The sequence below is a fragment of the Herpailurus yagouaroundi genome, unplaced genomic scaffold (assembly GCF_014898765.1).
Source record: "Herpailurus yagouaroundi ecotype Mexico unplaced genomic scaffold, PumYag 139, whole genome shotgun sequence".
Taxonomy (NCBI): domain Eukaryota; kingdom Metazoa; phylum Chordata; class Mammalia; order Carnivora; family Felidae; genus Herpailurus; species Herpailurus yagouaroundi.
In genome coordinates this window covers 62334085-62359896 of record NW_024412394.1, presented here as the reverse complement: position 1 = coordinate 62359896, position 25812 = coordinate 62334085, and the positions used below count along the sequence as shown (strand labels likewise).

The window sequence follows — 25812 nt, the reverse complement described above, 5'->3', positions numbered from 1 at the left end:
AATGTTTGCATGAATTTTAACCCAAATGCTCAGGTTGTGGGGATTCTATTAGGATGACATTGCTCAGTCTTTTTAAACAAACCCAGGTGATTGAATATCTTCAAAGAGAGTGCTAGGTGACCATGGATTTCATTTCTTCTGTTTGGGAATTTAGCTAGATTAACTTTCCCAGCCTCCTTTGCGGGCTTAGTGTCTTGAGGCAGACTTTAAGCCCCTCCCCTGTGTGGCTCACTTTGAGGCTCGGCCTACATAAATCTCCCACATGAGTTCTTTTATGGTCTTTTCTTGCTGACTGGAGTGGAGAGGGCTTTGCGGTAAACTTGAGGGCCAAGTGTTGCCATAAAATGGAAAGACTTCTCCCCTAAATCACTCCCGAGAAGAAAGCTACTCTGAAACTACTCTGAAAGCTACTCTGAAAGCTACTTCTGCTCTAGAAGCTAGTATTACCTTAACCAATTTATATACTCTTTGTAATTATTTCACTCTATACCTGAAAAAGAAGTCAATTTTATTGAATGCTTTTTTCACTGGCCCCATAGCGAAAACAAAATATTTATTTTAAACAAGGAGAACAAGGGGTGTCTGGGTGGCTCAGTTGATTAAGCCTCTGACTTCGGCTAATGGCCATGATCTCCCAGCCCCAAGTTGGGCTCTGTTCTGACAGCTCAAAGCCTGGAGCCTGCTTCAGATTCTGTGTCTTCCTCTCTCTGCCCCTCCTCCTCTCACACTCTGTCTCTCTCTCAAAAATAAACATTAAAAAAATTGTAAATAAGGGGAACAAGAAATAATGAGGAAGATGCCATTATTCCTACAAAAAAAATGAGTGATGTTGGGTATCTGTCAGTGGGTATTAGGGTTTTCTTCCATGCAGTCATTCTTTTGTTCCAAGTGAAATCTATATTAATATCCCATAAACATTATGTCACTGGCCTTCTAACTGTCTCTATCTTACTTTGACAATCTTCTGATTTGTAGCTTGCAATATCAGAATGAACTCTCACTCAGAATGGATTAAAGAAGAAATGTTAAAATAAATGGCAGGACTCAAGATTTCTTTTAGTGCATTTTAATAATGGCAATAGTAGAAGTTAGTGTTGCTTTTTAAAGTACATTCTTGTCTTAAAATTAGATTTATGTTAGGCTTTAAAATATGTACAATATGAATTGGGTCATGTGCATGAAAATATCATCTAAAACAAAGATGATGCATCATATATTTAGTAATTATAGACTTTACCTATTTATTTTATTCTGTGAATCTCTAGCCAGTGATGAGGAAATTAAAAACCAAGAAACAAAAACAAAAACAACAACAAAAACCCACATTCTGAGATGATTAGAAATCTCCACATGGAAGGTACTTTCCTAGTGTCTGTTCCTTCCCACTCTACACACTTCTGGTATTAGTCTCAAACACTCAGGCATTAGGAAGCAAAATCTAGAATTTGGAGGTATGTAGAGTAGCAGAATCTATGTTCACAGGCATGGTTACATACAGAGTTCAAGTTGGCCTTGATGAAGTAAATTTTGATATGTGCAGCAAGACATAATGAGTCCAGATTTAGACATAAGGAATAAATCCTGTGAGAGCACATCTGACACCTGACCCTGATGCCTTGCGTCTACCAGGACACCAAAGAATGCCTTTTTTCTGATGAATACATAATATTCTGCCTAGATTGTGTCAGCCCTGACCATTACAAATGAGCACAGGATTCTGAAAATTTGTCTGGGACTATCAAAAGAAGGTAAAATCAAAATTATTTTCCTTATTGATAGGCGTCTCAAGGATCCTTATCTAATGACCCTAATTCTGCTTTTTGATGGTAATACTGGACATAAATGTATTTAAATCCATGTAGACTGTTGGTTCCCAAACAGGGCTTCAGATTAGAATCACCTGGGGAATCTTTTAACACTTCTAAAACACAGGTTATGGCCTAAAAAATTAAATCATAATCTCTAGGGCTGTGATTAGGTGAATCTATTCTGCACACATGTTTGAGAACCACCCACAGTCATTTTAGAGTTTAATAATAGGTTTCCATGCCAACTTCTCAATAGAGGTTCTAAACACCTGAATATGTATACACATATATATTAGAGGATATTCACTAAACTAAAAATAGCAATATTTTTTCCAAAGGTGATAGAAGTTGTATATATTTAATGTAGCAAACATAGTAAACATAAAAACCATCAAAGTTAATTATAGTCTTGCCAACCAAAGATAATCACTGTAAATAGATTAACTTTCTTCTAGATATTTCCAATCAATCTAAATACTAATTAGGATGAGGATATATGTATGTGTGTATGCGTGTGGGTATAACAAAGACTGTCATACTGTTCATCCTATTTTACAGACATTTTCTGTAACAATATATAGAATCAGAAGAAATGTACTTTTATTATTTTTTAAAGTTTATTTATTTGAGAGAGACAAAGACAGCACAAGTGGGGAAGGGTCAGAGAGAGAGGGAGAGAGAATCCCAAGCAGGCTCTGCACTGCCAGTGCCGAGCCAGTGTGGGGCTCAAACTCACCAAACCCTGAGATCATGATGTGAGCCACCCAGGTGCCCCCCAAAATGTACTTTTAAATGTTGCTTTTTCATGTGGCCTTATTCTATAGTCTTTTTCCAAAGTTCTTCTGAACCATGACACCAGTTTCTTTTTTGTAATTACTTTTATCTCACCATTAAAGAACTATGTCGTGGGCTAAAGAAAGATGACACCATTTGAGGTGAATTTTTGCTCATTTGTTTGCATAAGTAAAAACTGGATATTTTCACCTTAGATAAAGTTAGAAATTTTGCAAGTAAGTGTTCCTGAACTGAGCTGCTTTGGTATCACCTGTTGGGGTAGTTAAACTGTGGAAGCCTGGCTCCTCCTCCCAGTTCTGGTTTGCTAGGTTCAATAGGTTGGGGGTGGGTTAGTCCTGGTTATTTGCATTTCTAAAACACTTTGCCAGGTAATGTTTGTGCTGCTAATGTGGGAGCCACATTATTAGAACCACTTTAGGAAATGTTTTTTTCTTACTCCTAGGTTTTTCTCTGTCTCATTCCTTTGTATACAAGTAGTTTACATTTGATGCTGGTTTCATAAATACCCATCTTTGAGTAGAAATTTCCAAATGCTTCCTGGAAATATTCAACTTCACCAAAATTGACTTAGCCCAAGAACTTGACCTATTAATAAATTCAAAGTTACTGTTATTTTATCTTAACAATTGATAAACTAAAGCCTCCTCTTATGTCCAATGAACAAGTTGGGGTAATTCAACTTTCTTCATCTTTGACAGAAGAAAAGTGATATTCCTGCCATCCAAATTCTGAGGGATGCATCTACCATAACTTTGAGATCTTAAGAAAAAGTAAAGAAGCTCTTTTAACAGGTATGGCAAAATATTTGTGTTATGACCGTGTTTTTGTGCACCCAGCTAGGAAAAGCAAACTTCAAATCTTGCAGATTCAAGATGTGTCTGTGTTTGTCTCTGACGCATTTTTTTAAAACCTTTTTTCTTTTCAAATGTTAATTCCCTCAGTAGAGATAATCTGTTCCCTTTCATGTCTCCCCCTTGGGCAATACATTTCGAAGATTAATATAATATGGATAACATGCCTGTGTGTCTTGCCTAATTCAAAATGCTGAGGATATTATTTCTGGTTTAGGGAGTTTGGAGAAATTTATATCTAGGAGGTTTGGAATGCTCAGTTATCAGAGAAGTTTTGCTGCATCCCTGGCCCTGGCAGTTTGCCCAAGTTCCTAGCAGGTCATTAATAAAGGCTACAATTGCTCTTACATTTAGATTTTCTTCTACCCTGACTCAGCAGCCACAGCTGTCATCTTACAAGCTCATGGATCATTAAGAAGCTTCACCTGGCACACTTTTAAAAGATGCTTCTCTTCCTTTAGGTCTGAGCTGTTTTTCCACCCTAACTCACCTTTCAAACCGATTTTTTTCTTAAACAGATATCTGGGAGAAAATGTTTAATAAACAGCTCAGAATACAGTAACTAATGGTTTCAACTTCAGTTCCTTTGTGACTCAAAAATCAAGCGTTTATTTAGTAAATGCCTTCAGCAAAGAGTACAGTTTGGGATTTATTTTATGTCACAAATTAAATTATTGCTTGCTTACTTCCTTTACTTGAAATGCATAATTAATATTTCACAGCAAGTTTAGATTAGTCTTTACATTTTCTTCTTTACTTAATTTTCAAAGTCACTTAAAGCCATCTGAGCCCTAGTATTTTTACATCACAAACCATAAATCAAGTTAAATGTTGGAGTCCGGGAGCTCTAATGCTACATTGAAATCCAAAGCACTGGTGAAACCACAGTTTATCTAGCTATGGTACATGCTGTCACCCAACAATAAATAACCCCAAAAGTTTTGCAGCTTTTTTGTTAAACAGCCACAATTCAAGAATGGAAAGTACTGCAACAAATTAATGATAAAATTATAAAGAATAGGGGAACTCTACTCTTGCTACTTCCATAATAAAATGTTGTGGTTTGGGGATTTATGGTAGAATTTTAAGACCATAAATTCTTCAAAAATCAATTTATAAGCATTACCTTGAAGATATATTCATTTTTAAGAATTTTTTTTCCTAAAAGCATGACAGTCACTCTTTGTGGGGAGGGGGAGTTCTGACGCTTCCATGTGACCCTAGAGAAATCTCATGATCTAAAGACCATAAGTCTGTCTTCTTTTGGGTGTGATGTGGGGTTCAATGTAAAACTAATATTGAAGCAGAGTCCTTTATAAGATACCCTGAACAAATAACAAATGAGCAATTAATAGTAATTATGAAATTGCATTTTAAGGAAGTTCTGTTTTCTCTCTTTTTTCTTAACTTAAAAGTCACAAAGCAAACCAAAAACTAGTAAACAAAACAACATAATAAAAAATAAAGCTAATATTTAAACCACAAATGAGAAAATGTGCTGGGTTTGAATTCTTAGGGGGAGGTCAGTAGGGCATATAAACATATGCTGGCTCTCAAGTCACACAGATGCATTGACTCTTGACTCAGCCACTTAATTGTTATGTTGCAACAGGCAACTTATTTGCTTTCCCTAAGCCACAATTTCTTCCTCTTTTGAACCGCAATAACAATGAAGTTAATAAGACCTATTTCTTATTATCTTGAAGTAATATATGTCAGTAATGATGTTACTCTATTGGGATTAAGTGAATTGATGGATGTACAGCACTTCCCCTGGCTGTTGATCCATGCAGAATTTATATGTGTTCCGTGTGTGCCATTAAGTATATGTACAAGAAAAGAAAGTTGCCTTATTCACTTAAATGATATCCCCAGCACTTAGAAGAATATGCAATATATGTAGTATGTACTCCATACCCCATAATGGGTATGTGTGTGTTCCATGCCTAGGTGGGTGTGATAGAGGTATTTCTAAGATGTGTTGAGCCAGCAAGTATCCCAAGCTATTGCTGAGAAACAACTAAGAGAAAATCCAAAGAAGTTTTCTATATAGGGTTGGTTGCCAGATCTAGCATAAAAAATTATAGGGCAACCAGTTATTTTTTTTTTCAGATAGGCAACAAATTTTTAAGTGTATGTCCCAATAATATATGATACACTAAAAAAAAAGTTGTTTTTCTGAAATTAAAATTAAGCTGCATGTCCTGTATTTTATCTGACAACCCTGACATGAAGACAAAAAGGTAAAACTCTGAGTTGTTAAGAACAAGGTAATTTATGTGTAATCAAATAATAATTATAACAATAATGCCACACTTAAGCATAACTTTTACCCCTCTCCCCAGTTATTTGTAGTACAGCCACAGTTGTCTTGTTTCTGTTTCTGTTTCTGGATCAAAATTTGGACTTCACCATGATCCCCAGGTGACTTGTGTTTACATTAATGTTTGAGCCAGTGGTTGCCAAAAGTGATTGCCAGACCAGCAGCAGCAGCATTATTTGGAAAGACATAAGAAATGCAAATTTCCAGACCTACTCTATTAGTCTATTTGGTTGCTATCATAAAGTACCACAGACTGGGTGGCTTAAGCAACAGAAATTTGTCTGTTGCATTTCGGGAGGCTAGAAAGTCCAAGATCAAGCTGCCAGCAAAGCAGGCATTATCCTGAGGCCTTTTCTCTTGGCATGCAGGTGGCTGTCATTATTCCAAGTACTCACATGACCTCTCCTTTTTGTGCTGTGTGGAGGGGGACTATCTGGTATTTCTTGTCGTAAGTGCACTTTCCCCACATAATCCATACCCAGACTAGGCTGCAGCTTTAGGGCCTCATTGAACCCCAATTACTTCCCAAAGACCATCTTCAAAATACCATCAAAATATGGGTTAGGTTTTCAACTCCTTAATATGAATTTGAGAGGGACACACTCAATCCATAACACTTACCTAATCAAAAACCCTGAGGAAGGGCTGAATTTGGCCCAGCAATCACCTCCAAGTAATTCCAGTGCACATTAAGATTAAACCATTGCCTAAATAGAACAATCACTCTTGTCTCCTTGGTGTTGATGCCAGGGTCTGGTTGAAGCTCGATGACATTAACCCAACTTTAAGAACCATTAATAAGAGATATTTTCTGCCCAGATATATAAAATATATTCCAACCTATTCCATGGATTTGTCTTGGAGCAGTAGTAAAGAATGGTCCAGATAGCAACGATCCATAGTCAATCATCATGTATTGATTGAGTAGATACGATGAGTCCTATACAAGTAATAACTGTAATAGCCATGTCACTGTTTCATCTGTTGGGAGGAGGCAGCTCAAATATTTAGGACACTCTATGTATTTAGCATTCATGTTGCATGATTAATTTCTTATGTCTGAGTGAGAAATTCTATCATCTTTGTATTTGAGAGACTTGTTTTGACCTGTGGTATAATTGATTCCTTTCAAAAGCTATGCATTTTAGAAGTGAGTCCTGCTGAGTTTAAAGAAAAATGCATGTGGGATCACAATTGCCTGTGGTAATTTCTACCTTAGGTGTAGTTTCACCCAGTGTTTTAAGAATATACAAACAAACATATCAAAACTGATCTCTTATACTGTCTTAATTGAAAATAAATAAGTTTTCAGTGCAGACTTCCCTGTATGCCTAGGCTTCTCAGAGGCATTCATCTTTCTGATGTCAGCACTAAAATCATAAAAATCACATAGACATCTTTGATATAGGCACAAAATAGCAGCACTAGTAAATGGTGAAGAGAAGCAGTCTGGTATTCATGTTTTCGTATATCTTTCCTTCCATCTGAGTTCTGAGAAAACAATAAGAAATATCTATCTGCCCCATTTTCTGATAAGAAGGCAAAGCAAAGCATGATTAATGTTTAGAAACCTTTGTTATGAAGATAATTCTTGCCATAAGAACCATAGACTTTTTAAGAATGTTTTAGGAACAGCCTTATTTTTCCTCTTCTCCCGTACCTTCTCTTGTCTTGGGCTATTGGCATGTGTGATAGATAGCTGGAGTGTAAAGTATTTTCAGGAACCCTGCTTGATATAGACCAATGTCATATAACCAATATGAATCCTGCTGTGAGTGAATTGTTTGTCTGCAAAGACCTCTTACTTTGTGGTTCCCATTTCATTTTGGTTTTCCACTTGTGTTTGTTTAAAGTTACTGCCACCTCTATGATTGTGTATACATCTCATGCAGTCAGCTGTAGCCCAGCTGAAAGAAATATAGCGCCATCCCAGTGCTTTAGAAAAGATCTGTGTTCTTACAAGTAGGACCAGCAGATTTCTAGCCACAAAAATGGACACACTTGGAAGCTATTTGGTGATACAGAAACAAAAAACAAAAACAAAAACTTAGCTAACATACATTAAATTCAAACCCATTAACTTTTATTGAACCCTCACTAGATACAAATACTGTATTGGATTTTATTCAGTTTCTGTTCTCAATATTAGATTCAATGTTAGATAAGAAGTTGGTCCATAAATTGGTCCGCAATTGTTGGAATAAGGCAGGAGAGTTCATGTGACAGTCCTGACCTGGGCACAACAATAAGGTTGAGCAAGGTAAGTTCATCCAAGTTGACATGAAAGTGAGCCTAGTGTAAGATTCAGAAGACTGGCTATGGAGAAAATGGGCAGAATGGGTGGACCGAACTCTATGGCAAGCACTTACCTTTTTATGTACTTTAGAAGTATGAGTGTGTTCGTGATATCTGCTGGCTGGGCTGCTTTCTCCTAATTCTGAACCTCTCAAGCATCTGGAGCCAACATTCAGGGTTCTTTTCTGACATTTGGTCTGGGATGTAGTCATGTTATTTGGAAACAGTTTGATACTTTTGGATTATACTTTTATGATTCATTGGGAGGATCTGGAGCAGTGCTCAGTCTAGGGCTCGTTTTTTCCATCTCTGAAGGTAAGACCTTCTTGCGTACTGTATCCAGCGTCCCAGGAATTATGAGTCTTCCTGGTGAGGACATGCCTTATTCCCAGCCTGTGTGAGTGCTGGCCACTATTCCCTCTAATTATGTGAGATGCTTCTTTCTCTCACCTCAGGTGGATTCCTTTCACATATATAGTGACTAGTACTTTGATAAATGCTTCAGAGGACACTTTAGACTTCTGTGATTCTGTTCCTGTGTAGCTGTCACTTCTCTGTACTGTTCTGTGAACTCTGATCACCTTGGTTTCCCCCATGCTCAGCCGTATCTCCTCAGCAGAGAGAGTCTGCTGGGCTCCACCTCAGTACCTCCTCCCTGTGCCAGGACCTGGAAACTCCCCGCAGCCAGCCAGAGCAGTTGTAGTGTTCATTTCATGTGGTTTCCATCGATGATGGTGAATTTAATGTATTAACTTGACTGACCCATAAGGTGCCCAGATATCTGGTTAAACATTTCTTTCTGGTATGTCTGTGAGGGTGTTTCTGCATGAAATTAGCATTTAGAATTAGGTGGATTCAGCAAAGCGGTATGTCTTCCTACATGTGGGTGGGCGTCATCCAATCAGCTGAGGGCCTGGATAGAGCAACAAGGTGGAGAGAGGTTGAATTTGGTCTGTGCCAGACTGACTCAGCTGAGACATCAACCTGTTGCCCTTACTTCATGCTCCTGGCTATCCAGCCTTCAGATTTCAATGAGAACCTTCACCATTGACTCTAGGCCTCTTAGGACTGTGACCTACACCACCAGCTTTCCTGGATCTCCAGCTTGCAGCCAGCAGATGGTGGGAGTTCTTAGCTTCCATAATCATGTGAACCAATACCTTGTAATAAATTCTCTCTCTCTCTTTCTCTCTCAATAAATAGATATAGTTATAAATTTAGATACAGATAGATGTATACACACACACACATCTCCTATTAGTTCTGTTTCTCTGGAGGACCCTGACTAATATACCATCTCTTAGGAATCACTGTCCTTTGTTGTGCAATAGTTAGTATATTGAAAACTGTGGTTTATATATTTGATCTGATTATTTTTAATTTAATTAAAATGATTTCTTTTAGGTAGGATGCTATTTCAGCCCTAGTTTTTTCATTTGGCCAAAACCAGAGATCTCATATGTGAGCATTTAGACTATTCCCAATGTTTCACTTTTACAAATAATTCCACAATGAATGCTCTTGTGAATACATTGTTTTATGTTAGTAGAACATATCTTCACTGAAAATTTTAATGTGGGATTGCTGGACTAAAGGTAAATGGCTATCTAACTTTGTTAGCTGCTGCCAAATTCTCTTCCGTTAAATTGCACTGATGTGTAATCCTGTGTTTCAGAGTGCTGATTTTCCTGTATCTTCACTAACAAAGTATATCGTTAAGCTTTTGAAAGTTTGCCAATATGAGAGGAAACATTCTATCTCAGAGCCAGTTTAGTTTGTGTTTCTTTATGTGTCCCTCTAGTTGAACAACTATTCACATGCTAACAATCATTTGAAAATAATTCTCTGTGTAGCTCCTCATTGTTTTTCTTTTGTCAAGGTTTTCTACTTTTCCAGTCAGTATATATTTCCATATGTGCACTTTAAAATCAAGCGTTATCTCTGTATAATAATAATAATAATAATAATAATAATTAATAATAATAATGACTTCCCTGGAGTTTTATTGGAATCACATTATCTTGTGTGAACCTGACTCATTTTTAAGGCACTGATAGACATACAAGGTGAAAAGTTAAAAACAAACAAACAAACAAAAATACCACCTCTGCCTCACTTACCTTGATATTTTATTGTATCTGGTGTATTTGATTTTGGGCATAATTACACATTTTAATTTTTATCAAATTCTGAAATTTTACTGCATGTATAGACAGATCCATTTTCTCTACCTATATTTTTATGCAATGAAGAACAGAGGTAATCTCTGTATGATTTAACCAGTAGTCATTGATGTCAATGACTATACAAATGGCCAACATAATGAAACAGCAACTATAAAGTGTTTAATTCCTTTTAGTACTAAAAATGAATGGGCTTATTACCCGCTCCTGATGATCCTGAAAAGAATGCATTGTGTTGGGAAGTTTGTAAGAAAATTGTTTACCAACCCCAAGCCCTGCCCACCAAAGCCCTCCAAAGCCAAAAATAGTTTAAGCTCATTAATATCAGTAGGAGACTTAGACACCTAAGCATTCATAAAACAGTGTTTTCTTGTTGACATTTTTGAAGTTTCTGAAGTTGGAATGGTAGTTAAGTTGATGTCAAAGAAACTTGACATTTGCAAGATAGATGAATAAGTTCTAATGTAGTTGTTATTACTTGTGAGAACTAAACCAAAGCTTTGATTTTACCTTGACATTATACTGTCTGTCTGAAGAATAATGCTAAGGATGTCTGGATTGAGAGCATGGGTTGTGAGAACAGTGTTGTTCTGTTGCTATGCAAACCTGAAGAACACCAAAAGCAAAATGGGACTCCAAGTAGGAAGGCTTGTTTGTATAAGATTATCCTTTTTTTTTTTTTTTTTTTAACAGGGAACAGGAACATAGAGTCTTCTAGGGATAAATTATAAAATATGCCCTTGAGCTAATTTTTTGAAGTATCATATTAAATGAGATCTTCAATTCAAAAAAAATATGCTATGTAAGTCACAAATATATTTACAGAGCACTTTCTAAATGTCAGGCATTTATTAAGATACTATTCTGATGGGCTCTGTCTATACATGTAGTGAGAAGTCAGAATATAACAAAATTGAAATGTGTAATTTATGCCCAAGAAAAAAAATACACAGATATACTAAACTATTCAAGTGAAGCAGAGACTTAAACACAAATTGAATAGTTTTTTTATCAATGTCTTAAAAATAAATCAATTTCACACAAGAAATTTCACTGTGGTTAGATTTAGTGCCACGTAATGTGCTGATGTAAAACCAGGACAGAAGCAACCACCCTGGAGAGGAAGTTAACAAACAAATCACATCCAAACAGGACCATAGAAAACCAATTTACTTCTGTTGGATCAATGGGAAATCGGGCAGGGGTCCAGTTTCGAAAGCACAGAGTGAAATGGTACAAGTATGGAATACAGAGCCACCTATTTGCAAACTTCCATCTAAAATGTAATAATAACAGGGTTAAGCCACCAAGAAGTAAAACTGAAAGGAACGTCAAACCTTCCTCTGAATTACATGGCAATTGTCATTACCCTGGGAGCATAGAGAACCTCACAGCGTGGAAAGTGTGAACAGAAATGAACCAGGTGAACAGATCTGCTGTCTCCCTGGAGTATTTGGGGACATGTCTATGGACCGTGTCTCAGGAGGAGCAAGCACTTCTGGACTTAGTTTTAGAGCAGTAAAAACCACTTCAAATTCTCTTGGAAAATATAATTCCTGAACTGTTTCTTAGTGAAACTGGAATCTTTAGTGAAAGAAGATATTCAAAAAGAGAAAAAAAGGGATTATTTCTGATGAAGGGGAGGTGACAGTCAAGCAAATAGGCATGGGTCTGAACTAATATACTATTTATCAAGAAGTAGCAATATTTTAAATAGCAGTACTAGCTTTTTACTAGTATGTTCATTAGTATTTCTTTTTTTTAAATTGTTTTTAATATGTATTTTTGAGAGAGAGAGAGACAGAATGCAAACAGGGGAGAAGCAGAGAGACAGAGGGAGACACAGAATCCAAGGCAGACTCTAGGCTCTGAGCTGTCAGCATGGAGCCCATGCAGGTGCTTGAACTCACGAACCATGAGATCATGACCTGAGGTGAAGTTAGTTGCTGAACCGACTGAGCCACCCAGGTGCCTCTTTCTTCATTATATTTCTAAAAGCTCTTCAGGTATAAACACTGAGTAGTAATTATAAGGAAAATTGGGAAAAATGAACATCATACCATTTAGCATCTTTATTGCATGGTATTTATATTATAGAAATGGATCAGACTTAAGGGTATCTAGAGGGCATCTCTATCTCTGTACAAGTATTGACATTGAAGAATACTTTAAGCATATCAATTATCATATTCTTAGAACATTTTTGCATAAAAATGCACTTCAAAAATTGTTCAGAAATATCTCTCACTTTAATCAGGAGAAACAGACATCTGTTCCTTATGGACCTTTCTGCCACTGGGTGAAGAGCAAAAGAAATTTTACATACAGTTCAGTTATTATACAGTATGTGTCCCCTACATGTAAAAAAAAAGATCTGACCATCTGTCACTAAATATATTTTAACTTGGGGAGCCATATTCTTTTTTACTACGTTAGTGGCACCGTTATAGAGGAGAACTCTTATCAGTTTGCTAAGAAATAATCAGATATTCCAAAAAACGATTATTATTTTAAGTTGATTTTGAAGAACTACTATTGATTCTCATTTTTGTTTACAATTTTAAGAAGTAACAGAGGCTCAATCTACTTTGAATAATTCATTAAGAACAATTTTTACAGGGGAGGCATATTCCCCAATTTATAGATATGTTAAAAATAAAAAGCTTATACAGTGTGGATTCCAGCACAAGCTATGTTATTAATTTTTGTTAATTATGTATGTATGGTTCAGTTCATGGGATAAGAAAACATCAGAATTTCATGATTTAGTCTTCTTTTTCAGTAATCTCATGTGGAGATAATCTACCTAAATCAAATTCAATGTAGTTCAACTATTCCATTAATTTAACTCAATAAGCACTTACTCTGTGCAGAGCACTGTGCTGAAAATCAAATAGCTGATTGCGTTCAAGCAATGACTTATATTGATATACATAACTGAGAGACTCATTTGCTTTTTGGAAAGCTGAGTTTGTTAGTGGATCAGTAAAATAGTCACCCACCCATCCTCTTGGGTGGACATTTATTTGGAAAAGAATAAAATAAAATAAAAATTTATTGTGACCTTTTATAATTTTCATATGATTTGATTTAGGAATTTGTTTCTTTATTCATATGATCATTTACTTCATACAACGTGCAACACAAATACATTAAGCATTTACTTTTCTCCATTAACTGCAGTAGGCACTGAGTACGCAAGATGAAGCCTGTTCTTGTAAACAGCTCATGACAAAAACACAGAATATGTCTATGAGAGTTAGCTTCTTTAAGTTTTGGAAATAGGAATCATGAAGAGCTCTTTAGAAGAATGAACCTCTAAGTGGAGGCCTGATTAACAATGCATTTGACAGACTAAGCAAGTTACCTATCATTTGCATCACCATATTTTAAGAAGCTTGAATGTAAGCAAATATCTAGGCTTATCATGTCTGTCTTGTGAGTCTTTGTGTATAATTTGCCTGCTTATAACACATGATCCCATTATGTAGGACACAGGTGGTTAGACTAGAAATGGATAACTAAACCAAAATCAACCTTCTATCAACTAGGGGCAGCATCCCACTGAATGGCTTCACCCAAGCTCTCCAAAGAAAAGTCATCTGCTGCATAAGGCCTTGCCAAACACTTGGTAACTGTCTCAAGACATGTCATATATCCATTCAGTCATTTATTTATATTTCCAACAAATAATATCATATATACTATTTATTGGCATATGCAGATGAATATGACAGATATTGTCTCTGCCTTTTAAAAACATTCAGTCATATCATGTGATTCAGACAAATAAGCAAGTAATAATTTGGGGAATACATACTATAGTGAATCTATTATAGGGTGTGTCCCTGAAGTACATAGGACTAGTGCTTTCATGCACTAATCTGGGTTTAGGTCTCCACAGGGATGCTCAGGGATACATTGTATAGTGGAAATAGCAACAAATATAAGGTTAAGAAAGAGGTAATCAGGTGATAAATCAGCTATTCTATTTCTGGAATATTGCTGGAAAACAAGGGGTGGGATAAAGTGTTTCTATAATTTGAGGAAAGAGAGTCGGTGGTCCCTCCTGAAGCACAGAATAAAAATAGGGTCAAGAGACAGATAAATGATTCTTAAATGGTAAGGAGTGCCATTTAAAGAAGAGCCATGAGTAGTAGTATGGACATTTACTTAGACATTATCCAGAGGATAATGGGGAGCAGTTAAGCATTTTAAGAAAGAGAGTGATGGAATTAGATTTTCATCTTTAAAATGATGTTTGGATTATGGCTCCAGATATAAATTGGAGCATCAGATAAAATGTAGTAGTCTGGTGTAGTAGTCTGCCAATAATTTAGGGAAAAAGTAATGGTGGACTGAACCAGGGTAATTAACATAAATAGAAATTGATACAATACTATTCAGAAGATAGAACCAATGGTGATTGATTAGATGAAGTTTAAGGATGAGAATGAAAAACCAAAGATTATGACTGATTTTCAATTTGGAACAATTTGGTAGATGATAAGAATTGTAGAAAATATAATACACATGGGGATAAAAGATGTTCAGTTTTAGAGTTACTGCATTTGACATGTTTGAGGATTGCTAAGTGGAAATATCTGGAAGAAAACTGAATGTTAACCCAAGGAGCTCTGTTAGGAGATCAGATCTCAGAATTTCTCTGTGGGAGTTATCAGTATTTAATTAATTGAAGGGATGCATCTGAATAAAATTACTTAAAAAGTTTCTGTGGAGTGGAAAGGAAGGCCAACCACTGACACTGAGGAGGAAAATGGTCAGAGTCACATTTGTTTTTAGGACAGAAGAAAGTCTAGATGGTAAATAGGCGGGACTACTAATTAGGAAAACAGATTGCTGCTGAGGCTAGAAACAATAAATTAGTGGCATTAATTTACATGTTTGTGTGATTTCCTGGAAAAGGTATATATTTTGATTCAAGTTTTTGATATCTTTTGGCCTAAAACAACGGAAGGTAAAGGGGTAAGGAAGTTGGACTTGGGAAGAGCATTACAAAGGGATGGGTTACACAACTCAGAGGGTGGTAGACGAGGGAAGCAGTCAAGTTATTGGTAGATTAGCAAAGGTTATTGGTAGAGACTACTTGTAAAGATTATTAGTAAAGTAATTTGTAGAGTCTAGAAGTAAAGGGAATAATGTTTTGAACATCAAGAGTTTGAAGAACAGGTATGGACATAAAACTATGTGGGAGTCATATAATGGTAAGGGAATAGGATATTTTGATTCAATATTTCAGAGGTAAAGCAGTCCTGGATTTTAACTGAATTTTTCTATGGCACTATGATAGGTAGTTGAAGTGGACTGGACATTAAGTTATTTAGAGGTTAGGAAATCAAGGATGCAAAGAAAAACACAGTGGGATTGGCTATTCCCATGGGCATTGGAGTCATTCAGTATTATTGAGGGTACAAGTGTAAAGAGGAAGATATTCTATCAATCTTCACTAAGGGTGAAGCGAGGCAGTGTGGTACAGCTGAAAGGCAAGAGCTTCTAAGGATGTCTCTTTTTTTATATAAGAAGGTGGAGGGGTAAATGGCTAGAGATAGTGCTGGAAAAGAAGAGGGATGCTGAGAAATGCTAATCTCACCTCGTAATTCTCAATTTAGTGAGCTACCGAACTTTCTCTTCTGAGGCTATGGAGGAGCTGGTATCAGTTATGACATGGTGGTGAACAGATACTTGGTGAAGATTTTGGGAACAAGGGGGTTCTCATATAATGACATAAGCCTGAAGAAGAACCTAGTAGAACACTTGGAGGATAAAATAAATAGTTTTTTCAGAGAAAAGGAAGGAGTGGTAGGTATGATAATAATGACACAGAGAACATCAGGATTCTTTATCTCTTGGCACTGATCAATAACAGGACTCATAGGTGGGCAGCATGGTGTGTTATGCTGGTCTGAAAGTTGCCAAGAGAATCAGTGTAGCTATTGCAAGGAGAGTCAGGGGCACTCAGCCTTTTTAGGAGTTGCCTATGGTTTTGGTTGATCAGCTTCCAACGGACTCCTCTCAGATTGGGGAGGTAACTCTTTAGTAAGAGCTATGTATAATTAAAGTCTCTCATTAGAAGAGATTGTAAAGGTGGTCTACATGTGGCCCAGAGGGCAGAAACCATGTTTATACCTGTGTTTGAGCACAATGATGTAATGCCACCCTGAGACAGATGGAGAGTACCCACAGGTGTTATCTGCTGGTGAGAGATTTTGATGAAGGCTATAAGCTCTTAACTGCTTTTGGTGACCTCAAGAATATTTTTTTTTCTGATGCCCATAAAATGTAGAGTCTGGGTGAAAAACACATTTTTTCATCTGGGCTTTCAAGTAACTTTCCTTATGATACTTTCATAGGGTTTTAGCCATAAAGAGTGAGTCAGTTTATTCAGCTCCCATGTGATGCCTAGCCAGGTATTAGAGCCACTGGATAAAATTTGGATGATATGTATTCTAATGAAGCCTACTTAATGACCTTCAAGGTCACTAGAGCACGTGAACAGTGTGTTAGAGGAGGAAAAAAACTCTAAATTTTCTGTGGGGTCCTTAGGAAACTCTTTTTCTTGTCTATTCTCATGACAGTTACTGGATATTATTTAGGGTTTTCTAGTCTTGTGTTTCTAGCTTCACTGGGATTCCAGGATGTTCTCTGCATCACACAATAGACAAGCCACTATGATAGCTCAAAAGTACTTTTACAAAATAATCGATTAACCAAAGTAATAACTCTCTACCAACTCTTCTACTACAGTGTCTATTGTGTGTTCTTTCAGGCCTTATATCGTGTACTTTTAAATGTTTTTACTAAAAAAAATCAATCTGCAAATACCTCTGATTAATTATGAATTTTGATTCCCTTAATGTGTGTATGAAGTTCAAATTCTGGCACATTTGTTCTTATTTCCCATAGCTTTCTACTACCTAGAAATAGGTTATGCCTGCTAAGCTATCTGAATTGTATTTGAGTTAATTATTTTCGAAGGCAGATAGAAAGATTTCCTGTTCTTCAATCTGGTTGTCTTTACCAAGAATTCACATCATATCCTAACCAGAGGCCTGTTTTGTTTGTTTTTATTTTTGTCCTTTGTGGGAGAAGGCAGAGCCAAATTCTTCTGTCTCTGTCTCTCTTTATCGTTCAGAAAGAAAAAGCTTATTACCATTCTTCTAAGTCCTGGAACTGCTGGACTGCAGTGATGATTCATCCTTTTGTCTCTTGACTTTGCTATGTTCTTTTGTATGGTTTTGTAAACATCCAGCTTTCAATAATCATGCATATTATATATATCAGATGATATATAAGATCTAAATAATATGTAACAACAGCTCTTCATAAAAACTTACTCAATTAAATGTTGCATTTAATCCTCCCAAAATCTTTGCATGGTATTTATAAACTAAAAAATCTTTTATCAATTATTATAAATGTTAATAACAAGAATATATTCCATAAATAACTTGCTATTTGGGAAGAACAATGAATGCATTTTTCTTAAGAGCACAGCAATTATGTTATAATTTTTAAAATTTTGTTTCAGCTACAAGAAAAATATTTTTGGTTTTAACCTTCCTTTGATTTAATAGAATGCAATTTCCCCCTCAGTGTTAAGTTTTGGTTCTATCCAACATTAAATAGTATGTTTTGACTAAATGGGAATACAAGGGAAGATTATTCTAATTAGAAATAATTATTCAAGTAAAACAATGTCTAATTGCACTGTGGTTGTAGGTAGGTACCCATCTGCAATTATAATATGCCTCTGTATATTTGCCTGATTTATAATTCAGTCACCAAAATAGCATGAAGTCAAATATGTATTTTCTCAAACTCCAGTAAGAACTATAATTTGAAGCCATATTTTTATTATAAGAGGGCTAAAATTATTTATTTATTTATTTATTTATTTATTTATTATTTATTTATTTATATTTTAGAGAGAGAGAAAGAATGTACCTGCAAGTGGAGGTCAGGGTCAGAGAGAGGGAGAGAGAGAGAGAATCTTAAGCAGGCTCCACACTCAGCACAGAACTCAGGTGGGGCTTGATCCCCCCACCCTGGGATCATGATCTGAGCTGAGAAATCAAGAGTCAGATGCTCAACTGAGCCACCCAGGTGCCCCAAGAGGATTAAAATATTTTAAGGGTAAAAATACAAGTACATCTTTTTACAATATTAATTATTTCCTTATAATTCATTACCAAAATCTTTGTAAAACATATTTGTGTTCAAATGAGCACCATTTTTCCCTTCCTTTCTGTCTTTCAGTGGTAATACTGTACTTCTAGTGCCCATCTCTGAGCTTTTCATTCAGGGTAAGGTGGGGATTACACCGTGATAAAGAACAAGCCTTTCATACTCAGTCATAAAATACTCAAAATGATGTAACCCCTATGTATAAAATGTCTTGTATTTAAATATACATTCAGAAATTATGCCCATGTCCAGAATGATTACCACTTAAATTTCTTGTTTTTAAAAATTTTTACTTGAAAAACATTGAAAAAAATCACATATAATCCCACTAGTTAGTGAATATATAAATAGTGAAAAGAGATCATCTCAGTCTCTGGCCAGGAAATCCCCCTGACAACTATTCATACTATCTAGTAAACACAGTTAAAAATTGGGAGTGCATTGTAGACTAAAACTTTTGTTAGAATCAATTACCTTCTGTGAATGGAAATAACAACTGGGGTCTGAAGAGCCCTGGAACTAACAGCTGCTGGAATCATACTGTCATGTTTATAGTCCATAGATGAGTGGCTAAACAAATTTATTGTAAGGCATTTTGGAACCTTCTGCTGTGAATACTTTAAAAAGCTTGTAATATATAGATAAGAGAAAGAAGTAGATCGAGCCCAGAATTGAGAGTTTTATCAATTAACCCTCCCTACCTGTGGTGCTTATTTCCATCTTTACTTTTTTATTTTCCCCTTTTTCAGTTGACCCTTGATTTTTTAACTCCTGTCTATTCTACCCCTACTACATACAGCCCCTTCAATGTGGCATGCTTATTTATTGCCTGTTGTGGCTGCCAATACATTTCTCTTTTCAAGATCTCCTCTTTCTTAATTGGACATTTCCCAGTGTATTGGACAGAATGCCTGCCACTATCTGAGGCCATGCTCTTTTTCTAGCAGTTCCCACTCTTGGTTTGTAAACTGGCCTCATACATAGAGGGCAAGGAGAGGCCAAAGAAAAGGGAAGACCCACTCCATGTTGGTAGATAACATATTTAATAGGCAAGGAAACTTACATACCAGGCTTGTCTTATGCAGTGGAAAGATGAGTAGATTGCTGCATTTGCTCTCCAAATCTTAAAAGTTTATTTAGATGCCTCAACTGTGTTCAGTCATGAATACCATCTAGATAGTCTCAACACCACATTTCTGTCTCAAGGCTATATCCTTGGGGCAGCTTCTGGGAGTGGGAAGGTAAGCAGAATGCACCTTCAAACAAGGGCAGAGGTGAGGACCCTCCAATTGCCTGGGTCCAGCTTACAGGTCAACCGGTACTAACACCTTCTCAATGACCTCACTCAATGTTCCATCTCTTGTGACTGGCTCTTATAATCTCACATGCCTGCTTCTTTCATAGTGTGCCCTGAAAGGTCAGTAGGGGGTTTCATAAGCCTAGAGGTGGCTCATTTGGTGGCTATCTGGCTGCATTGGAGGTAGATGCCATAGTGATGTTATAGGAACATACAATAGAAAATATAGGTTGACAATAATTCCCCAAATCAGTGATCACTTTTTCCCCCACAAGCCCCATACTCTGAACCATTGATTTACTAAGACCCCTAGGCTGGTGTTCAGATCACCCAAGGTGTTCACTTGTATCCTCATGTGATTTAATAAAAATGCTACATTAACAGATTCATCAAGTATGGACTACACAATATTCTACTTGGATAATAGCACAGATGCCTCCTTGTGGGGCAGTAATAATGTCCAAGTCCATCTTATTTTGGAGGACAGCTTTTCTTATTAGAGACATCTCAGTGTCCAGTAATGGCAGGCTTTGTTGACTATCATTCAGGGCTCGCTGAGTGAATTTAGTAGGGGCTGTAACCTCCTTCAGGCCAATAGAGGGAGCAGAGATGACAGCCAAATGATCATACCAGTGGGAAATAGAACATGCTCACCTGGCCTTGAGAGAGAGGGTGGCAGCTTTAGGAACTTGACCTGGTTGTACATACTATACATGTTGGCTGGGAAAGGGAGAACTGTCAGGCATGAGAAGAGGCAGGTGGGATAAGCCAGATCAGAACCCCTACTTTCTCTCCTCTTTTAATGATATGTGTTCCATTCAAAATGTAATGTGTTTTAACAGGTGAAGCTTGCAGCAGAACAATATCTACCCAGTAGAGATTGAGTAGTTACTCCTCACCTAGGGATACAGAGTAACTCATTCATCCTAGGGGGATGTCCTAGTGCAAATTCCAGTAGATAACTTCTTTCCACTTGTGATGGGGCTTGGTATTCTCAGCCACATAGCACATTGATCCACAGTGAGAGTCTGGGTAATGGCTGTTTCCAGTGACTTCCATACCTTTACAATATTAGGTGCTTCAGCAGGAGTCCCCGGTCTGGGATATGGGGCAATAGACCCTACTGCTTGATCACTGAAATGTATTAAGGCCTGGAACACAGTACTTTAGTCTACCTGGCCAAGGTGGTTTTACCTGTTAGTAATTTAATCTGCTGCTTTAATATCTCATTCTTCCTTTATACCAACCCTGCAAACCTACAGGTTTTAGAGTACATGGAGCCCCCAATCAGTGTCATGTTCTTTTGCCCAGTTCTGCATATCATGACCTTTGAAATGTGACCCAAATTGCTATCGATTTGATGAGAGTATTCACACATGGTACTCAGCTTCTCCTAATACTGGCAGCTTGGTTTATATGGCATCAAGGGGAAGCTTGGGTTAGGCCAGATGCAGTGTCCACACAAATCAGGGAGTATCACTAAGAGGGAAGGAGCCAATAAAATCAATTGGCCAATCCCTCATATGTTGGGAACTCATGTGGGTGGCCTTAGACTCCTTTGGCAGTTGTGTTGGATGTTGTTTAAAACACACAGAATATGTGATTACTGCATCTACCGAGTGACTATATTTCAAGGGCAACCTGGCTAGTTGGTAATATGTGATCCCACCCGACTATTGAGGTAGTCACTCTTTCTATGCATCAAATCTGCTGTATCTGCTAAAGGGTCAATTGTTAGGGCATATATCCAAGCTGGGCATTGGCTTCTGAATTGTTAGAGGTGGTCAGCGCCTTATGAGCCATAATGTGAATGACAATGAGGATTACCTCAGGGTCCTACAGGTGAACCCAAATGTCTCTCCACACATCCTAGCTCCACAAGGGCACACTCATGAATCATCAACTCTGTGGCTTCCTGTTGTCCAAACCACAGGGTTAGTCTCTTTAGCCCAACTGTCAGTGCAAAGGAGTAACAGCCAGGGCTCCTGAGCGATCACCAAACCTCACTGAGCTTAGCCTGTTGGCTGTTGTAGTTTATTTCTTCCTGAGAGGCTCCACCTGGAGAAGCCCTGGGTACCCTGCTAGGAGCTGTTGCTCTATGGAGGTATATTGGCTTTCTGCCCCATTCCAGAGTCGGGACCAAAATTCTAGGGGCACTCCTCTCTTCCATTGTCTTTGCCACAGTGCTCAACTCATACCTTCCAGAATCATGGATCCAGCTAATTTAAATGGTAGTCATGTTGGGAGATGCCCAGAGTTTTAATCTACTTTGCTGGTATTTGCCTTTCTCAAAGGTTACTTGCTGCTCTGCTTCTCAGTTCCACACATGTTCTTTCTGTACTACACAGCATGAGGGGCAGAGGCACCATACAGGGTGGGAAATAAAAGTCCTCTAAAAACCCCAAATTCCTACAAAGACTGGAATCTCCTTTGCATCCTTATTGGTTGGATAGGTTTGGATCTTATCAAACATAGCTTCTGGGACAACATATATCTTAGCCAAACAAATGACTCCCAAAACCTTACAGTGGTGCTTGCGCCTTGAATTTTCAGTGGGTTTACCACCCATCTTTTTCTTTGCATATGTTCCAGCAAAGCCTGCAGAATGTCCTGTAGTAGAGGCAGGTCTTCACCTGTTAATGCAATGGGTCCATTTTACTGATGCAGAGGAGAGCAGGGATAGACAGCAGACTACCTTTTCATGACATATGGTGGAGCTGTGCAAATAGCCTTGGAGAAACATTTGAACAGAATCTTATTGTCCTTCCCACATGAAGGCAAATTGATCTTAGTTATCAGTATACTGTGCTTGTCAAAGACTTTTCCATGAATCTCCTTGAAGATGAAGGACTTCTGCCAGAATACTTTTTGCCAAAGCACCAGAGCCAAATAATAACGGTATGCAAATGACAAAGGACTTTAAAATGACCATGGTTAAAAATCTGATAAGAGTTTATTATAATGCAGTTGACAAGAGAATTAGGTCATATCTGTGACATACATTTTAAAATTATAACCGGTCTATCATTACATAATGATAGAGTATAATTATCATTATACCAGGACATATCAGTCTTTTAGGAATTTCACGTATATACACCCTAAAGAAAGTTTAGCATCACTTCTTACTTGACAATGCTTCCCATGAAATTTAACATACGCACAAAGTTACATAGTTGTAAGCAACTTAGCTCTTATAATAGAGAAGACTCTGTTTTTCTTTAGTCAATGATCTGATAAAGACAAAACAAAGAATCTTTGTTTTACAGGCAGATTACATTAAAGATAAACATTTGTTTATAATTTCTTATCAAGAGCAGACCAAAAATATAAGAAAATGTTGTCCTTTTAACAGAGAGAAAACCAAATTCTAATTTTACATTGGTGTACTCTTAACATTACATTTTTTCTTTTTAGCTTAAATCCATTCCAATCTTAGCCTGACTATACATGAAATTCCTTTTTCAATATTCCTTTTCCACAAATTCTCTATAATTTTCATACCTCCTTAGTTTTTGTCCTTTTTTCCCCCATCATTTTGTTTTGGGATTAAATTATTTTTTTTTCTTTACCAATAAAAAACAAAACAAAACAAAAAACCAAACAGACATAAAAACAAAAATAAAACCCCCTCATGCCAGTCATATCTTTCCTTATCCAAAAAAACCTCATATGTTCTATTTTTTAACCTTTTTATATACACTCATTTGCTTTCACCTTTATTATTTGTAGTAGTTTTGTAAATAAAAAACCTTATCTTTTTTACAAATCAATTTTGGCAATGCCCCCTAGAGGTAGAAAAACATCATATACATACAACATACATGTATATATGATAGGAAAAAAATAGGATAAAATAGGTAGAGATGAAAAGGATTAGGACCTGATGTCCCTGGGTGGGGAAAGACATATTTTGGAACAATGCTGGGAATGTCTGACCGTGGCAAACCCCCTCAGGTGACTCATCTCAGGTTTCTTTCAGGAATTTAACAAAAGACCTGACTAAAAATAAGTAGACCATAAAACCTATGACCCACAAGGAACTGGTATGGCCATAGACCATACCTCATACAATGGAAATGAGCCAATCATGAAGGGACAGCCCAGCAACTAGAATTATCCAGCCAATAAGGATAAAACCTGAGAAGGATCGAGTGGGGAGGGTAAGAGTGGGGCAACTGGAACCTGATAAAACAAGGACCCTTGCCTATTGTATGTGGGCATTCACTTTCAAATGTCCCTTCTTTGTAAAGAGAGCTTTCCTACTCTTCTTCCTTCCTAATCTTATATTCTTTTTTGCCCGTTTTGTGTCCACCTTTTAATTATTTGAAGTGGTGAGACAATGAATCCCAGGTATTGTGTTAAAAAGTCCTGCAGCACATAGACATATATAAACATGCTACTGACACAAACAGAAACCCCATAGCCTTCATTCCAAAACTTTAGCCATAAATCATGTACCCACTCACATGGTATTTGTGATCTTATGAAGGCTGTGCATTAGATTTTTGAGCAAGAGAACTTCTCTAACAGTCTTTTATTTAAGTTTATTTATTTATTTTGAGAGAGAGAGAGTGTGTGTGTGAGCATGAGCAGGGGAAACGTAGAGCAAGAGAGGCAGAGAGAGAATCCCAAACAGATTCTGCACCAGCACCCTGGAGCCTGATGCAGGGCTTGAGCCCACAAACCTTGAGATCATGACCTGAGCCAAAACCAAGTGTCAGACACTTAACCAACTGAGCTACCCAGTTGCACCTCCAATAGTCTGAGTATTAAATAGCCTCCCTCCTCCCAGTGCTTTTTTCTTCTTGAGTCTCTGTGGGCAATGTTTTGGTTATCTCCTGGGGTGTATACATTTCAAAGACATGATAAGATTTACAACTTCAAGGGACAGAGAAAGAATGTATTTTCCCTTAAGTATTTTGGGATAATTGCTATTTAAAATTTTCCTTTTGTATTTGGGATGAGACAACATGGGGTATTTCTGGTTTCTCTCTATCAATCACCATAACATCCTCCTCTTCATTCTCATTTTTCCAATGACTCCATCTTTTAGCATCCCAGTTAGGCTTTGTTACAAGTGCCCAGACCTTAATCTGTAGCAGTTTGTGCCATCCCAGTTTTCCTGAACAGCATGCTAAATTGTCCCAATTTATTACCTTGCTCTTCCAACTTGTCTGCCAGCCACAAAGCTAGGACCAGTTTGTAACCAACAATTGCTGAGTCAGGCAGGAGACTAAAGTAATGAGCCTGGAGAACAAAGCATCCACAGGGGAAATCCCAAGGTAGCCACCAACGTCTGTGTGTGTGTGTGTGTGTGTGTGGGGGGGGGTGGTGGCTCTTATGATAAGTGCCAGTGGACTGTGTGTCGGTATGCAGATACTTGGAAAACACTGGCTGTTTTCATGTGCTGTGTTTTCACAGTGCACTGTGACAAAGAAAGGAAAGGAATTGTCACTACAGTGGACGGGCTCCTGCTGTCGGCAGTCACCTAGACATGGACGCCCAACTAGAAGCTAAAACTTGACTTAGAAAGTTGGAAGAAAAGCTGAAGTTAGAAAAAGGTGTGCAGTTGTCCATTATTCTGCTAGCTTTCTGGCTGGCAGACAAGTTGGAAGAGGAGGATAATAAATTGGGACAATTTAGCATGGTCCTGTACAGAAGTCAAGGAGAAGCCAAAGAAAGCATACCACTCCAGATTGATAGGGGACAGTTTTAATAAGCAAGGGTACTTTTGAAGCTTGTTTTGAGCAGCTGTAAAACTAGTGGATTTCTGTACCTACTTGCCAAATCTTAAAAGTTTATATAATGACCTTCATTGGTTTCAGTTACATACATTGTTCATATGGTCTTAATACCTCATTTGTTTTCAAGGCTATGTCTTTGGGGTGGCTTCTAAGAACAGAGAAGGCAAATGGAGTGCATATTCCAAGGAAGAGTGGGAGGGGGTGGGCGGCTCCGATTGCTTAGGTTCAACTCAAAGGTCAACAACTAGTCATTTCTTCTTCTTCTTCTTCTTCTTCTTCTTCTTCTTCTTCTTCTTCTTCTTCTTCTT

The 25812-nt window shown here is 37.3% G+C and overlaps 1 long non-coding RNA gene across 1 annotated transcript in view; it reads left to right on the top strand.

Moving 5' to 3' along the window:
• Positions 1 to 3304: 3304 nt before the first annotated feature.
• The window catches only part of LOC121029831 (uncharacterized), a 324524-nt gene continuing 302016 nt past the window's right edge, over positions 3305 to 25812 (top strand). Inside the window, exon 1 of the long non-coding RNA XR_005789925.1 lies at positions 3305 to 3394. This is a non-coding gene — a long non-coding RNA (uncharacterized LOC121029831). The remainder of the gene's footprint in view (positions 3395 to 25812) is intronic.